The sequence below is a fragment of the Ailuropoda melanoleuca genome, unplaced genomic scaffold, assembly GCF_002007445.2.
Source record: "Ailuropoda melanoleuca isolate Jingjing unplaced genomic scaffold, ASM200744v2 unplaced-scaffold10990, whole genome shotgun sequence".
Lineage (NCBI taxonomy): Eukaryota > Metazoa > Chordata > Mammalia > Carnivora > Ursidae > Ailuropoda > Ailuropoda melanoleuca.
In genome coordinates this window covers 1-6,193 of record NW_023179382.1, presented here as the reverse complement: position 1 = coordinate 6,193, position 6,193 = coordinate 1, and the positions used below count along the sequence as shown (strand labels likewise).

The window sequence follows — 6,193 nt, the reverse complement described above, 5'->3', positions numbered from 1 at the left end:
TTTTTTCAAACCACAAATAGCCTTGTTTCGTTAGGCCACAATATCTTATGTCTCAGACTGCATTCTGATCTAATAGGNCTTATGTCTCAGACTGCATTCTGATCTAATAGGCTCAATTTGAAGAACAGCATCTTGGGGGTACCTGGGTGGCTCAGTCAGGCGTCTGACTCTTGATTTCAGCTCAGGTCATGATCTCAGGGTCATGGGATAAAATAAATCTTTAAAAAAAAAAAACCCAGCATTTTGTAAATAGAAGCCTTTACCTCTGTCTTTATGAGTTTATATGTGGAAATGGCCTGTGGAGCTTGAGAATTGCTAAGGCAGAGGTTCTAAACCTTAACTACACATTAGAATCACGGCGGAGTCTTAAAAAAAATCCCCACTCCCAGGCCATAGGCCAGCTCAATTACATAAGAAAACCCAGAGGCATCAGTAAAGCTCCCCAAGTGATTCCATGTGGAACATGGTTCAGAACACTGAGGCCTGATCTCAGACACTTAACTGATTTAATTCAAATCTGCAAAACGATCAAGAAATTTTTTTGCATAAACAAAAGCAAACCCTATTTGCTCCTTCAAGGAGCATGCTAAGCAACTTGGACATAATGCTGCAGGTCATGCGCTGTGACCCAATGCCTCTGGGCAGGACAGGCAGGGGCTGGGCTGGGAAAGGAGTCCTGACACATGGAGCGCTCTGGGCTGCGAGGGGCAGGAGTGGAATGCTTAGAGAAGCTGGGCCCCAGGGACAAGCAAATGTCCTCTGAGATAAAGCACGCTGGAAAGAATGCATCATGCCAAGTGAAAATTCTCCAATCTACATTTTATTTTTTACATTTGAAGATCCAGTTTTCAAAAAATGAACAATAAAGACCCTGACACAAAAACTTTTAAATTTACATATGCTTTTTTATGTCATTACAGAAACTTTCCTAGGGAAAACGGTTTTCCCCTTAAGTTAGGAAACTGACAAGTTGTTTGACAAAGAGCATAATTTATATTCACACATCTATGTCAATTTCCCATATAAATCTAGTAAAATGAAAAAACTAAATTTGAAGCAGAAACTATGATACAAGTCCATCTATTTTCAAAAGCATTACAATCTTTGGTTGAAAAGTCTATTCGGCTTGTTACAAATCAACAGTACCCCTTCGAAGCAAGTGCGATGTCCCTAAAAAGTGTGTGACAACGGGGATGGTTCAGCTTCCCATCTGTACTTCATCCCGGATTCCTGTTTCTTTCTGCTCAAGCTGATCTTTCCAAAGTTCCTCCCGGATCCCAGAGGGAAGGAACACGTACAGTGCATCACAAACGTGCATTTATCTGTCAAACAATACTTACTCTGGCCCATGCTGGATTCCCAACCACATCCTTCTCCAGGCAACGTTAATTTGGCCTAACTTGCGCCACTAAATGTGAAAGTGCACAACGAAACTTGTACAAGTGTCACGTGTGTTTGAGTGGCTATCCCTCCTCTGCCCCCTGTGCTTCCCTGGAAGAGACCCTGCCTGGGCTGAGGCCACAGGCCATAGTCTGTCCCACCTGCACATCGGGGCTACCCCAGCTGTTGCCTTTTTCTGTCCCTTTGCACGACCAACGACAGGCACAGTTTCCTTCTCTGAAACATGTGGCTTAATTTTTACTCTCCTTTTAGCACGTAAGGTGAGCTGTCCCTACACGCTCAGATTCTGATCCAAGCTGAGGTTATGTGATGGATACGTTCCTGCAAACCTCACCCCTTTCACAGGACGTTGTCTAAAGGAAGACCTCTCTTTATTCAGGTACCGGGAGGGGAGGACCCATTGCCAGAATTTAGAGTGGACTCTAATTTTCCTAAAGAGCAGAATCTTCTTAGAGAAAACTGCAAGGCCACAATGTTCACTGCAGCACCGGCCGGCATTCTTGCTTCGAGAGCGATGGCTCCCTGATGTACAGAAGTTTGCAACTGATTCTCAGTCCTTCGTGCATGTCTCAGACAGCTCACTGATGTTTTAAAATGTGAAGCAGAAATAGCACACACTTTATAGCTTCCTTAAATCATGAGGAAATTACAAATAGTTTTAAAAAAATACAGAATTTTACCCCATTTCGAGTATTTACCAATAATATTCTTAGTTAAGGAAGTCAAAGTTGTTCTAAATCCCAATTTTCAGTATAATGTGAAGGGAAGAAGCAGCATACACGTATGTGCAAGGCTGTTTACATGAAACAATATATAAAACACATTTTAAAGTTGTTGAACAAATGATTGAAGACTTCTCAATCTTTGAACAAATAGGATCTCAAAATCTCTTTATAAATGAAATGTAATTTATCTTGCACAACAGGTCTCTAAATTTGGGTATTTCATTAAAAAAAATTATCTTCCCACCTAAATACTACCAGGATACTGTGTTGAGTTGTCCTATAAATGCAAGTGTTATTTACTGGAAAACAGGCCAGAGGTTCATGCCCAAATTCATACATTGTTCAAAGCAGCATCAAAGGATGGTGAGTACATTCAAAACCACATTAAAATGCTAGCACTATGCTTAACAGTTAAGTTCATGAGAGTGAGAAAAACATACAGGGTATTATTTATAGATCCTTTTTACCCCTTCTAGTTTTACTGATGTAACTGACATATAACATTGTATATATTTAAGGTGTACAGCAGGAATCGATCACACAGATATTGCAGAAGGATCAGCACAGTGCATTTAATTGCTAGCACCTCGGTTACAAACATTTTTGTCTTCCTGATCAGGACTTTTAGGATTTACTCTTGCCCACTTGCCAATACACAACACAGCAGCATTACTGACAGGCACCGAGCCGCACGTGGATTCTGTCCCAGTATCTGCGAATCTTAAAACTGGAAGTCTGTCCCCTTGAACCCGCTTCACCCAATTCGCACCCACTCCAAGAACCAGCAGTCTGGTTTCTGTTTCCAGGAGTCAGTCGTTGTTGTTGTTTAGCTTCTACAAATAAGAAAGATCCTACAATATTTGTCTCTCTGTTGGACTTTCACTTCACTTAGCAAAATGCCCGGAGGGTCCATATATTTTGTCCTCAACGGCAAGATGGCCTTCTTTTTTCATGGCTGAATAGTATGCCGCCGTATCTGTAGCCCATGTTTTCTTTCAGAATTCAGCCTTCTGTGGACACGTCGGTTGTTTCTGTGTCTTGGCGCTTGTACGTAATGCTGCAGTGAACAGAGTGCTATGCAGGGGTTTTGTTTCCTCTGGGTACATACCCATGAGTGGACTTGCTGGATCATCTGGTGGTGTCTCTGTTCTTAATTTTTTGAGGACCATTTATACTGTTTTCCATAGAAGCTCTGTGAATTTACTGTAGATCTCAAAGGAATAACCAGTAAGCAGAAACCAGTTAGTGTGTCTGCTCCGTCAGGGCAGCTGATTTATCCTGGCAAGCACTGTATTCGGCCCTAATGTCTCCTTTCCTATAAGGCGAGGTAAAAAGTACCAAAGATAAACATGACGAAGTACATATATTCAAGTCCAAAGTCTATTTAGAAAATTGACAATTGAAAAAAACCCAAAACTGTAGGAGTGCATGAACTAGGAAATAAATAATTTTTTAAAAATAATATCAAATGTACAACTAGTTTCACTCTAGAAACCCTTCTATCCCTGTATTATATTTTTGATTCCAAAACAACACAGCAGTATGATACAGAGTACTTAGTATTTTCTCATTTCAGCTAAAACGAGGGCTACTGGGAAAGACTGGAGAGAAACACTTATTTTCCTAATACTGAAATTGTAAATCTAGCTCTGAGATGAAACTTTTGAAAAGGTAACAATTCTACCAGCCTTCCAGTTCAACAATGCCCCACTGAGCCCTCGCTGTCAAGGAAATCACTAAGAAATTCTCCTAAGTAACTAAGAGTAACACCACAATTTTATGGTAATGATATCTTCCTAAAATCTGTTATTCTAGCCCTGTGTTGTCCAAAGAAATATACAATGAGTCACATGGGTAATTTTACATTTTCTAGAAGCCATATTTTAAAAAGGTAAAAGAAGCTAGCAAAGTTAATTTTAATGTATTTTCCTTAACCCAATATACACGTTGTTTTACATTTTTTGTACTAAGTCTTAGAGTCTGGTGTGTATGTTACAGGACAACTTTACATAGGACTAGCCACTTGGAAGTCCTCAGTAGCCACACGAGACTAGCGACTATTGAATTGGAAAACGCAGGGCAGGTCCCTGCCTTAGTACAATGACTAGAACGGACAGAGGAAAGCTAACCGTGAACGGGTCAGGGGTTCATCAGTCTGCGTGCCACAGCCAACCCTTCAGGGATGCCTACCCAGCCTAACAGCTAACCATGTCAGTTCTGGATACCCTAGTACTTCTCCTTCTGGGGGAGGCCATCACGTGAGCCGCCACCGTCACAAAAATTCACTTGGGATGAGCAATTTCCTGAGGACAACTGTGAGCCGTTTTATACTGGGAGTTAGGACTGTCAGTGAATTCTCCGAGACTGCCATCTTTTTCTCCTTTTTGGACTCAATACTTCTTTTGTTTGTGTAGTGGTGGAATCCTTTTCTTCAAATAGAATTTTAAACAGACTCCAAGGGAGGAGAAAGAGAAAAAGGATTCACCTAAATGTTAAGAAACTCGTCTTTGATAGAACCACGAAGCAATTTAAAGATGGTGAAAATCTCACCCTGGATTACTAATTACAGATGTTTCACATGATCTTCGGCACCCATTATATGACCTTCAAATGTTTACAGACAACTTGAAGCTCACGACACACTGACATCTACCTTCCTGGTTGGCTTTAGCCTCAAAGGAATTCTAAGGGACCAAGAAGATTCACGGACTGGGGAGGCCCCTACTGCCACTTCCGGTCGGTATGTTCTGTCTTCCCCTTCGTTCCTGTGACCCAGGACACCACTCTGCTTTCACCAAGAAGTTGCCCTTCCTATTGGCATCTGTCGAGTCTCCTCCCAAACTCCTGAGTGTAATGTGGGGTGGCAGCTCACAGTCTAAGTGGTGGGATACGTATCTCCTCTCTTCCCGGCTGTGTAGACACACATTCTGGCACAAAGAGAGGAACACTTCCAATCTATTTCATTCAACAGCACAAGGTAGATGGAGTCGAAGGGTCTAAAGCAAGGCAACTCATAGTTTTTCAAAATCTAAGGACTTTTTTGTTGGTTTCTCTTTCATACACTACTGATACTCTGTTCATGGAAAACAGATAAATGCCTTTAAAGTTAATATTTACAAGCTAAAATTGAATTTTTTTTTTTTTTTTTTTTTTTTTTTACAAAATTAAGTAAAATATATTTTGGTTTCTGAAAAAGGGTATTTTTCTTCCCTGAACTTAAATGAACAGATTCTATGATTATTTCCCACTGGGCTAAAAAATTCCTGCACCTTTGGATTCACAGCTACAAGAGGCCAAGGAAGCTTGACAGTCTGATAAAAGGACAATGGGGACATTACTCAGCTGGAGCCTATGTCAAAGTAAATGCCTGCCAGGACATGTTATTTAAAACAGGAATGGTACAAAAAGATCAATAATTTAGCAAAGGCCACAGGAATCTAAGTGTGCACCTTGATGTTTACAGCCAACATATCTTAGCTCAGAGTACTGATAACTAAATATTCATTGACTATTTTCTGTTCCAGAAAGGACATCTCTGAAAAGAAACACACAAAGCCGATACCTTTTAACGATACAAGCAAACCTTTCTCTCATCTCTTCTTCTCAGAGAGAATTAAATTTTACTTCTCTGTTGCTCTCACCAGTTTGGTATGTGCTGAACAGAGGAAGGGAAAAGGGCTAAATAAAACAGTCACATCAAACCAAAAGGCAGCAGCGCAGCATAATAAGTGGGATAAGATCGATGACAGGAAAATGGAAGCACAGCTGACAATTAGATTCATAAATGACAACTTTTCTGATTCTCATTTAGGAACGTGAAACAGAAATTTTGTGCAAGAAGCCACTTTCACATTGACGTCTTACAGGTCACCCAGTCGATGAACAGATTCTAAATTTCTGTGCAATCTGTTTACCCCCGAAACTATTTCGCCTGAGGAGAATAACGTAAACTCTCGTTCACAGAGCAAGACTGTGTGAGGGCAAAGGGTCCTTGTATCTCACACCTTAGATTTAGAGGGAATACGCAGAGCATGTGTCCAGTTCATGCAATGCTGTCTGAAAAGTCA

At 40.8% G+C, this 6,193-nt stretch overlaps 1 long non-coding RNA gene across 1 annotated transcript; it reads right to left on the bottom strand.

Annotated features, from left to right (window-relative positions):
• Positions 1 to 798: 798 nt before the first annotated feature.
• LOC117797673 lies at positions 799 to 6,187 on the bottom strand. The gene is made up of 2 exons (XR_004622646.1): positions 5,689 to 6,187; positions 799 to 3,441 (listed from the first exon to the last, which is right to left on the bottom strand). It is a non-coding gene; the product is annotated as an uncharacterized LOC117797673 (long non-coding RNA).
• Between the last annotated feature and the right edge of the window lie 6 nt (positions 6,188 to 6,193).